This window comes from Scyliorhinus torazame, chromosome 11 (genome assembly GCF_047496885.1).
Source record: "Scyliorhinus torazame isolate Kashiwa2021f chromosome 11, sScyTor2.1, whole genome shotgun sequence".
Lineage (NCBI taxonomy): Eukaryota > Metazoa > Chordata > Chondrichthyes > Carcharhiniformes > Scyliorhinidae > Scyliorhinus > Scyliorhinus torazame.
In genome coordinates this window covers 36,718,684-36,730,419 of record NC_092717.1, presented here as the reverse complement: position 1 = coordinate 36,730,419, position 11,736 = coordinate 36,718,684, and positions in this window count along the sequence as shown.

Genomic DNA, 11,736 nt, shown 5'->3' with positions numbered 1-11,736 from the left:
TGGTGAGTGGCCACAGGTCCGGCGGTTCCCCTCCTGTCTTCTCCCGCTCCTGTCGGTTGTGCACGGCCTTCTACTAGGGGGAAACACATAGGACAACAGTGTTAGACAATCCACCGCATGCAGCACAGGGGGGTGGGTTGGTGATGGCCTCAGTGCCAGGTCACCCGGTCGTGGCAACTGGAATGGGTAAATGCATGTGGTACAGATTGGGTGTTCTGCCCGTTAGGGTTACGGGTGTGTGGGATGGGGTTAGTGCAAGAGGCACACTGCTACCTACACACCCTGGGCGCCCTGAGGAGGTCATGCAGTTTCTTCCGGCTCTGCTGGCCGGTCCAGGTGGTGTTGCTGGTGGCACTCACAGCCTTTGCCACCTGCGCCCAGGCACGACGAAAGGCAGCAGCTGGCAGCTTCCTTCCTGGCCCAGGGTACTGGGTCATCTGCTTCTCCTCCACCGCGACCAACAGGGTGTCCAGCTCGGCATCGCTGAAGCATGGAGCTGCTCTCCTCGCTGCCATTTTGTTGGCTGGGATGGTGTGTGTGGGGGGAGAATTGTTTATATGCGCTGCAGCTTGCCAGCCTTTAGGTGTCAATCGTGAAACCGGTAAGTCCGGCACCGTCTCTCATTGGAATCGATTGTGTTCCAAGTGGCACTGGTGCTAGCCCCTTAACGGTAGCAGAATCGGTGCAGGGACGGCGCCGGTTTTTCTGTCGTAAAAGTCCATGGATTCTGAGTTGGCATCAGCACTTAGAAAAGGAGAATCACATCCAATTTGGTTTCATTTATTAAGCTGAGGCACGTGAGAACAATCTTGCATTGTTGCAAAGCTGAAAACACTAGGAGCTGTTCCCTGCTTTGCTGTTTGTAGCAAGAAATTTAAACCAGAACACACATACATAATTTCCCTTCATGTTATGCATAGAGACAAACTCATGTTCTTAAAGGCATGCCACAACACCTTCCATTCTTTTTAAAGATAATTTCCCCCTTCCAGGACTTACATGTTTTGTTTGGTTACCATCATATAATTGCATAGAATTGAAATATCAACAAGCCTCTAAGGTGTAAGGGTAATCTGCTTGTACAAACAGATTTTGTGACAGTAACCTTGTCTGGAGGTTTCTTTAGTTTCTCACAGTGATCTGTGTGATTGTCGCTCTTGGATGTTGCTCCTGGTTGCATCTGTGACACAGTCCTAGACTCAATAGGACTGCATGATGATTGATGAGATGAAATGGATTGAATTTGTCCTCAGTTACACGCCTTATGTGGATTTAGTTTTAGATTTAGATTTATTCTCACGTATACCGAGGTACAGTGAAAAGTATTGTTCTGCGTACAGTCCAGGCAGATCGTTCCATACATGAAGAATAAAGGACATACGACAGACACAATGAAAATACATAGACATCGGGTGAAGCAGATCGAATGTCATATTACTCAGTAGAGAAGATGCATGGAGAGATCAGTTCAGTCCATAAGAGGGCAATTCAGGAGTCTGATAACAGCGGGGATGAAGCTGTTTTTGAATCTGTTGGTGCGCGTTCTCAGATTTTTGTATCTTCTGCCTGATGGAAGAGGTTGGAAGAGAGAATAACCCGGGTGGGAGGGGTCTTTGTTATGCTGCCCGCTTTCCCAAGGCAGCCGGAGGTGTAGACAGAGTCAATGGATGGGAGACGGGTTCTCGTAATAGTAGGGCTGTGTTCACGACTCTCTGCAGTTTCTTATAGTCTTGGGCTGAGAATACAGCCAGATAGGATGCTTTCTATGGTGCATCTGTAAAAATTGGTAAGAGTCAATGTGGACATGCCGAATTCCCTTACTTTTATAGAAGCTGTTGTGCTTTCTTGGTCACAGCGTCGACAAATCCCTGTCACCTCAGCTTGTTATCACAAACTCCCATTTTCGAAGTTTGGTTGTGAAATTGTTGTCCAAACTGTTAAACTAGCAATTATGTTCCTGAATTTATATTGAGCACAATGCTCATCTGCTGTTGCAATTTGAAAAGATCTTCTCTGTTTCCTGAGAGAGCAGATTGGGTTGGACCAGGTAAATTTGCACTGGTCTGCCAAACATAAGCTCTGCCAGTGATGCATTTAAAGGTGTTGGGCTGGATTCTCCGCACCGAAACCGCATCCGGCACCGGGGTGGGGAATCCACTTTCGCGCATGGAACCAGGACCGGCGCCAGTTCCTTGATTCTCCAGCCCCCGAAACCTGCCGCGTATCCCCTACCTGTGGCCATTGCTGGAGGCCCTCCCCGCCGTTCTCCGCCCCTGAATGGCCAAAGTCCCGACGGCGTGGACCACTCATGGTCCTGCCATTCAGGATACTCGCGTGGCGGCTGCGGACTTAGTCCGTGGACGCCATTGTCGGGGTGGGCCGATCGGAGGGGGGGGGGGATGGGGGGACTCATGCGGAACCGGGCTATTTTTGGGCTGGCAGTCCGGACTGGGCGCCCGGCCGATCGGGGGCACTATTTTCGATGTCCAGCTCCGCGGTCTGAGTCCATCATGGAGCATGGTGTGGCCGCTAAAGGCCACCGCCATGTGCATGCTCGGTCTCTGACCCGGAAGTGCCGGGGCCCGTATCTGCAGCTTGAGCTGCGAGCTTCACAATGGGTCCCTGCTAGTCCCCTGCAGGGCCGTGAATATGTGGCCTTTTGATGCCAGTTTTTCTGGCGTACAAGGCCACAGTTTTTACGACGACTGGGGACATAGTCCCTGAAATGGAGAATCCAGCCCATTGTTCTTTGGTGTAACAGTGCAATTTGTAAGTCTTGCTCAGTCAGTCTACGCTTGAGAATTAAAGATTTCACCATGCAAATAATTTATTCAGTTATGCTATTAGATCTGGGGTAATGAGGAGAAGAAATGGTTTGATTGATATTCCACTTCACACAGATGTCTGGAAATGGCTTACTAATAAACTGTGGACTGTTATCCAAAACAATCTCTCCAGGCACGCCGAATAAACTACAAATAGCACTTAGAGTGTGTGCGACTGTTGTGCTTCATGTATCGTCCAACAATCAAATAATGGGGTACTTGGAAAAGTAGTCGACAAAGCTGATGCAATCAGTGCCCTCGATATGATTTGGACCAAGGATGGGTAGGGTTAGGTGGGATCAGTGGTTCTTTTTGCTGATCTGTCAAATGCTCTTAATCATAGAATCCCTACAGTGAGAAGAAGGTTACTCGGCCCATCGAGTATGCACTGACCTCTGGAAAGAGGACACCACTTAGGCCCACTCCTCTACCCCATCCCCATAACCCAGCAACCCCACCCAACCTCTCGGCATTAAGGGGCAATTTAGCATGGCCAATCCACCCAACCTACATACCTTTGGACTGTGGGAGGAAACCGGATGTGCCTCACACTTCTTGATGAAGACTTCAATGTTGTCGCTCATACCCGGCCTGTAGACTACCTATCCTGTGAGTCTTTTCGTCTAATTTAAGACCAAATGTGAGTGATAAAGTTTTGGAAGAATATCAGGTCACAAAGATTCCAGTACGATGACTGAACTACCTTTAAAGTGACTCTGCAGGAAAGCATAGCTCATCCCAATGAGGCCAAACCGGTCTCATGTGTACATGAACCTGCTGAATTAAAACAGGCTATCTTCCAATGGTAGTGCTCCAGTTTTTGTAGTGTTGAATCTTTTGTCATTTTGTCTTGTCGATGCCAACGTTCACGTTGTGTAAAATGTATTCGGTCAATTTGAAGAACATTTTCAATTTTGATATCAATGTTTTCACTGGGTTAGGCAATCTGCAATCTGCAAAGTGTACCTGATGTGATCAAGTTACCTGGCTTGTACCTAACCTCACAGCTGTAACACTGAGTCTTTATCAAGAGACGTTGCAATCTTGGGGTGCACCGGTGAATTGTTTATCACCAAATAATTTCCAGTGGCTTGTGGTCGGTCTCTATCGCAAATCTTTTGTCAAATAAACAAGTATGAAAACATATTTCCAAACAGTAAGATGAATATTTCCCTCAATGTTTTTAAAAAATTAATTTGCAGGGATGTGGGTGTCACTGTCTGGCCAGCATTTATTGTCCATCCCTAATTTCCCTTGAGAAGGTGGTGGTGACCTGCCTTCTTGAACCACTACAAATCATTTGGTGCAGATACACCCACAGTCCTCAGAGGGAGAGAGTTCCTGGATTTTAGCTAAGTGACAATGAAGGAATACCAATGTATTTCCATGTCAGGTTGGTGTGTGACTTGGAGGGCAACTGCCAGGTGATGGTGTTTCCACGTGTCTGCTGTCCTTCCAGATGGTAGCCGTCATGGGTTTGGAAGGAACCTCGGTGAGTATCTGCATCTTGTACATAGTACACACTGTTGCCACTGTACATCAGTGATAGAGGGTGTGGTCATTTTAAAATCATACTGCAGTCAAACCCCAGGAAGTCTGTTGTTCATAGCCCAGATCGAGCCAGACTTTCCGTCATCGAGAGCATCTACTGTTACCTTATATGGGAACAGGTAATTTTCTGCCCACACCACCAGAGATGGGACACCTGCAGTGGGCTCAGGTGGCCTGTTAAACAGACATCAACCAGACCATTGGTTGCTGGGACCCCGCCTCCCGAGACATCATTGGCCGGAAGCCAGAGAAGTTTCTGGAAAAGCGAGTGGAGGGGAGGATAAAAGTAGGCATCTCTGAGACACCAGTTGCAGAAGAAGCAGACAGCAGAAGGAGCAGAAGACAAGCACAGACTTGAAGCAAAGACTTGGTGTGTGAGGTGGCCCTGACCAGACCAGAAGGCAGCAAGTAAGCAAGAAAAAGCCAGTGAGAATCACCTTTGCAAAGAGGAACCAGAGTGACTCAGGGATCGGATCTCCTACTTAGCAGACCACCTTTGCAGGTAGAAAAGTCGAATCCTGGGTGTTTCTTGTATGTATAGTGGGTAATTTATGGGTTAACTGTATTTAATAAAGTGTTTTGCATTATATCCGTATCGGTACTTTGTTCTACTAATAAATAAAGATATTTGGGTAAACTTTAATTAAGGAGCTGGTTGAAGTATCTGAATTGGACAGATACAACAAGGGAGTAATGTTTGTGGAAGGGATGCCAACAAGCGGGTTGCTTTCTCCTGAATGGTGTTGAGCTACTTGAGTTTTGTTGGAGCTGCAGTCATCCAGGCAAGTGGAGAGTATTCCATGACACACCTGACTTGTGCCTTCTGGATGGTGGACAGGCTTTGGGGTGTCAGGAGGTGAGCTACTCACTGCAGGATTCCAAGACTCTGACATGCTTCTGTTGCCACCGTATTTGTATGGGTTGTAAAGTTCAGTTTCTGATCAAAGTTAACCCCATGATGTTGGGGAATTCAGTGATAGTAATGCCATTGAACGCCAAGGAGTGATAATACAGTTCTCTCTTGTTAGCGATAGCCTTTGAAATAAATGCTGCTTGCCTCGTGTTGGCCCGAGCAGGGATATTGTCCAGGTCATGCTACATTTGGACATGGCCTGCTGCAGTATCTGAGGAGTCTCGAATGGTCCAACATCGTGCAATTATCAGCAAACATCCCCACTTCTCACCTTATTATGGAAGGAAGGATAAAGCAACTGAAGATAGTTGGGCCAAGGACACCATCCTATGGAATTCCTGCAGTGATATCCTGGAACTTAAATTATTGAACTCCAACAACCACAAAAAACTCCTTTTTTTCCAGGCATGACTCCAACCAGCGGAGAGTTTTCCCCCTCATTCCGATTGACTCCAGTTTAGCTAGGGCTCCTTGATACAATACTCGGGCAAATGCTGCCTTGACATCAAGGGCAGTCGCTCTCACCTCATCTCTGGAATTCAGCCCTTTTGTCCATGTTTGAGCCAAAGCTGTAATGAGGTCATGAGTTGAATGATCCTGGCAAAACTCAAAGTGAGCATCAGCTAGTGCAGTAGGGTTGCGTTCCAGACAGATTTTGAAGATCGAGCAGGTTTGCTTTTTCTGAAGCACCATGTTCGCACATCTTTCTGTGATGCATCTATTTCTATGATACATGTCTGACTAGGATTGTAAAATTGGAAAACTGATGCTTTTTGATAAGGAGTATTTCAGTACTTCGAAGAGGAATTGGTGGTCAAAGCCACAGGAAAGGCACTTCCATTCTCAATAATTCCTTCAGTGGTGACGATTTTTTAGTGAACTTGGAATGTATGGTGGTAGGAAATTAAAGAGACCCAAGCATCTTTGAATGTTCTCTCTTTCACTTGGATCAGGACATATGCCAGCACTTGTATAAATAGAACAAAGAAATTGATCTGCTGCATGTTGATGTAACATTCCAGATTGATGAACACCAATTCTTCGTTATGTGTTGCCTGCATCAGTAAATGTAACTTGTGGACATGTTCTTGCTTTGTTCTTCCCAAAATGGCTACATAAGCCACAATACTTGTGTATCCTGGCATAGTGCATGTAATGCAGTCCACCTGAGCTTGAAATTGATCCTGGCTAATGGAGAGTCTGAAAGAATGTCGTTGAAAGCAATATCTTCCGAATGGAGTATGAAATGTAGTATGCTCTTGAGACTTCGCTGCGAGATGTACTGACCAATAACCGTTCTCGGCACCAAGCTTCAAGAAGAATATTTCACCTGCACAACTCGGATTTGACTCTTTTAATATTTGTATTTTGTAAGGACGACTCTTCAGAGCTGCGTTTAAACATCGTGGATTCAAGCAGACATCCTTTTTCATGCCCCATGTTATCGAGCTGCATCAAAAACTTGTAATTTTCTAATGATTTTGAATGTTCCCATTTTGTCCTGTCTGGCCTTTGGCTTGAATGTGGATGCTGCACTTATGTGATGGATCAATAGATGGAACTGTATTCTCTTACAAGTGTATTGTAACAATCCTGTCAAAACATTCCGAATATTTCAACATCTGACAAGAACCAAAGTGAGTACAGTCCAAGGAAAAAGGCTCTCACTGTCCACCCTATCCAATCTTCTGATCATGTTGTATGCCTCAATTAAGTCACCTCTTAATCTTCTTCTCTCTAACGAAAACAGCCTCAAGTCCCTCAGCCTTTCCTCATAAGATCTTCCCTCCATACCAGGCAACATTCTGGTAAATCTCCTCTGCACCCTTTCCAATGCTTCCACATCCTTCCTATAATGCGGCGACCAGAATTGCACGCAATACTCCAAATGCGGCCGCACTAGAGTGTTGTATAGCTGCAACCTGACCTCATGGCTCCTAAACTCAATCCCTCTACCAATAAAAGCCCGAGATCAACGGTGTGCAGCACGTGTTCACCACTTTTGGTTTGGTTATGCTCATCGCCATCACTTTATGCTCTTGTCAATCACTTCATGTATATTTTTGTTGCTTGAAGGTCTATTTGGATCAGTGCATGACTCTTTGCAGCTGAGGTACCCTTTGTGTTCATGATACTGCCACTGCCAATGGCTCTTTTTTGCCAGATGCCCCGCAGAAATGCTGAAGTCCTGGGCATTTCCTTGGTGTGTGTCAAGGTCCACACCTCCCGTGTCTTTTCAGGTTTGGCTGTTCAGGTCAGTGCGTCAACAATTACTGCTTTACGTAGGACCTGTAAGCTATGTCCACCTGCGATGATCACTCTGTACTTACATTCATCCCTAAGTAGTTCTTCGATACTATACATTTTGGAATTTGTTAGATCTTTCGGGAATGCTTACATGGGAGTGGATGCAATCACCAACTTAGCAATTCTGTCTGCTTGCACTGCATCTGAAGAATCACAGAAAATACCCTTTTGCCTACATCTGCTGACCAAGTGATTGATTGATGGATTGTTCAGGTTGGCAAAATGACATGAATTTGAGGTGATGGTTAGGGAAATGTAACCTGGGGCGAAGTTCTCCGGAAACGGCGCGATGTCCACCGACTGGCGCCCAAAACGGCGCAAATCAGTCGGGCATCGCGCCGCCCCAAAGGTGCGGAATCCTCCGCATCTTTGGGGCCGAACCCCAACCTTAAGGGGCTAGGCCGGCGCTGGACGAATTTCCGCCCCGCCAGCTGGTGGAAAAGGCCTTTGGTGCCCCGCCAGCTGGCGCGGAAATGACATCTCCGGGCAGCGCATGCGCGGGAGCGTCAGCGGCCGCTGACGGCATTCCCGCGCATGCGCAGTGGAGAGAGTCTCTTCCGCCTCCGCCATGGTGGAGACCGTGGCGGAGGCAGAAGGGAAAGAGCGCCCCCACGGCAACCGGCGGAGGCGGGATTTATTGCCAGCCCCCCGCGATTCTCCGACCCGGCCCGGGGGCGGGGGGGGGGGGGGTGGTGGTCGGAGAATCTCGACCCTGATTCTGAACCAGTCTTCCATATCGTTTGGGAATCCTTTTGCTCTCCTTTTGCTCATCCTGACAGGTTCAGTCTCAGTAGACCATCATCATTCACAATTACACCAGGTTAAAGTCCAACAGGTTTGTTTCAAATCACCAAGTTTTCGGAGCACTGCTCCTTCACCTGAGGAAGGAGCAGTGCTCCGAAAGCTAGTAATTTGAAACAAATCTGTTGGACTTTAACCTGGTGTTGTAAGACTTCTTACTATGAAGATGAGGTGTGGCAGGAATGCACCATGGAGTAATGGTATAGTTGCTTTTCATTCAATTTATTCCCAATGCTATCCATTGTAATTGCTTTGTTCTGTTCAGTTCTGAAAAAGAGCCGTATTGGACTCAAACCTTTAACGCTGTTTCTTTCTCTGCGGACTATATCTGATCTACACCGAGTGCTGCCTTGTTGCATTGGAGTGCAGCTGGAGTTAGATGAAAGAAGGAGGAGGTGGTCAGTCCCTTTTCTCTGATCGGTGACAAGGATTGGTGAGTTCTTCTGCTCTTTAAAATAAAAGTAAGGTCTCAGGGAATTTGGAGCATAAGGGGAAAGAGGGGCTTTAAGTAACTCTTACAGTTCTGAGCACCGGAGGTCAGAGAGAGAGAGAAAGCGAATCTGGTGAGGAGCAGCTGATCAGAACAGTGGAAAAACTTTAAAAGAAGCAGCTCGGCGTAGCTTCGCTCAATTCAGCGTACCGTGACACAATCCAGATGTGGAGCCCCTGAGGTGCTGTCAGGATTCGAAAGTGACACGGGGCAAGTTGAAGCTGCTAATTAGGTGAGTGCAGGCAGTGAGTATTTATACTAGTATTATTGCTAATAGTTTGTAAAGTCTTTATTTTGTGGTTTATAGTTTGTAAGGGCTATAATCTGTAGTAACAAGATCAAAGGAAGTAGGGCCCTAAATTACTTTATATTATTTGATTTTAAGAGTCCATTAAAGTTTGAACCCAAAGGGTTAAGACACGGCAGGAGAGCTGAAAGTTGTGTTTGCTCCTCCTGCTCAATGTGGGAATCTGGGCACATTTCCAGTATCAGGGTCCAGCATGTTGCAGGGAGTGTCTCCAGCTGCAGCTCCTGAAGACCAGGGTTTCAGAGCAAGAGCAGCAGCTGGGAACACTGGATAATCTGTAAGGCAGCAAGTATCGTGACTGGTATGTACAGAGAGTAGGTCACACCGCAGGCTGAGTCCACAGGCAGAAAGCAATGGCTGACCACCAGGCAGAGCAAAAGGACTAGGCAGGCAGTGAAAGAATCTATTATTGCCTATTCTCCTGCAAAACAGATATACCAGTTAAACACTGTTGGGGGAATGGCCTCTCAGAGGAAAGCAGCTCATTTTGTTGCACCACGGTAGGCTTGCTGTACAAGCGTGAAATAAGAAGTGTGGTAATGCAATATTAACAGGGGATTCAATTGTAAGGGGAATAGATAGACATTTTTGGATGCGCAAACGAGACCACAGGATGGTATGTCACCAACCTGGTGCTATGGTACAGGATGTCTCAGAGTGGTGTCAGGTCCCTTCCTGTTGATTCCGTTATTTTCCATTTCTTTTAGTTTGTTGTTATCATTTGTGATCCATGAATATTCAACGGACATATAATTTTCAGTCGAGCAGAGGATGTGAGGGACTCAAAAATTACAATATAGTGCACTGTGCTCGCTGCAGAATAGCAGAGCTCATACGTTTTGGCACCCGAGAGGGAACGGAGGGATTTGGTTCCATTGACTGGCTCAGTGACCAATGAATTGGCAAATAGCTATATTCTGCCTGGAGTCGGACGGTGATTGGGTTGTACCCAAGAGAAATGGTTTGCAGAGGATGCAGGTAGGGTGAGTCAGATTCTGGATTCTGACAGAAGATGCTGTGACTGTCTCTCTCTCTCTCTCTCTGTCCAGAATTACTGCCTACTACTGTATTCTGAGTTTGCAGATACGTTCTTGAGACGTTGATGAATCTATAGTGAAAACCATTACAGATTGAAAGCAAACACCTTGAACTGAAAGCCTCGACTGAAGAAAGGTGAATTGGAAGACAACTATCTGAAACAAAGATTCTTATCCTTTTACTTTCATTATTACTTTAACATCCCTCTATTTCCCTCTGTGTTTGTTTGTCTGTCTGGTTTATGTGTGTATAAACAGGGTGTGAGGGGAGCTAAAGGGGGTCAGGAATTAGATAATAGTTAACTAGCTGTATTTGCTGCATACTTAATTGCAAACCTGGTGACTGTAGTTATTCGGCAACCAAAGACCAGAGACTCCAGGTATATTCTGAGAATTATTTGTCAATTTCAATTGTGTTACAACTCCAGGTCAAGTGGGGTTGGAATTTCCCAGGCACTAGCCCAGGATGTCGTAACAGCAGCTGCAGGATATTTCTGGAGGTGGTGGGTGAACAGCCAGTGGTCATGGTACACATCAGTACCAATGACACAGGTAAAAATAGGGCTGAGGTCCGAAAAGCCAAACATTGGGAGTTAGGGAATAAGTTGAAAAGTAGGACCTCAAATGTGGTGATCTCAGGATTACTACCATCCTAGTCAGATTAGAAATAGCAGGATATATCGGATGACTGCATGGCTGGAAAGATTGTGCAAGAGAGATGGATTCAGATTCCTGGGACATTGGAACCGGTTTTGGGGAGGTGGGACGAGTACAAATTGGGCGGGTTATACCTGGGCAGGACTGGAGCTGATGTTCTGGGGCGAGTATTTGCAAGAGTGGTTGGGGAGGACTTCAACTAGAATGGCTGGGAACCTAAACAGGGTGACAAGGGAAAGAGAAACAAAGACAGCAATAAAAGAAAGAACAGTAATAGACAAAGACGGTAGACAACGTAAACAAGGGCGAGAGGCAAGTAGAGCCCCAGTACAAAGAAGAGTTAGGATGATTAAAAAAGGCAAAAAGGCAAGCCTAAAAGTGTTGGATCTTAATGCACGAAGCATTCAGGGTAAGGCAGGTGAACTGACAGTGCAAATCAAGGTAAATAGATATGATCTCATAGCCATTATGGAGACATGGTTACAAGGAGATCAAAACTGTCAACCGGTGAGTTGGCTGGGAACGATGTTCTGCCTGACGACAGTCAGTGACTGTTTCCTGTATTATGCTTTCTGAGAGAACTCCGCGGAAGTGTTAGACCTTGAAAGGGAAAGGAACTATAGGCGGAATTCGCCGACACCCTGCTGGGCGGAGAATCGCCAGCGGGCCGTGTGAATCGCGCCACGCCGCACTGATGCCGGGACGAGATTCTCCGCAAAGCGGAGAATCAGCACCACTGAGGCCGGCGTGGTCGGTGCGGCGCCGGTCGGGGTATGCACCGACTCTCCGGGCTGCCACGCCGATTCTCTGGCCTGGATGGGCCGAGCAGCCATCAACAAAAAGCCGAG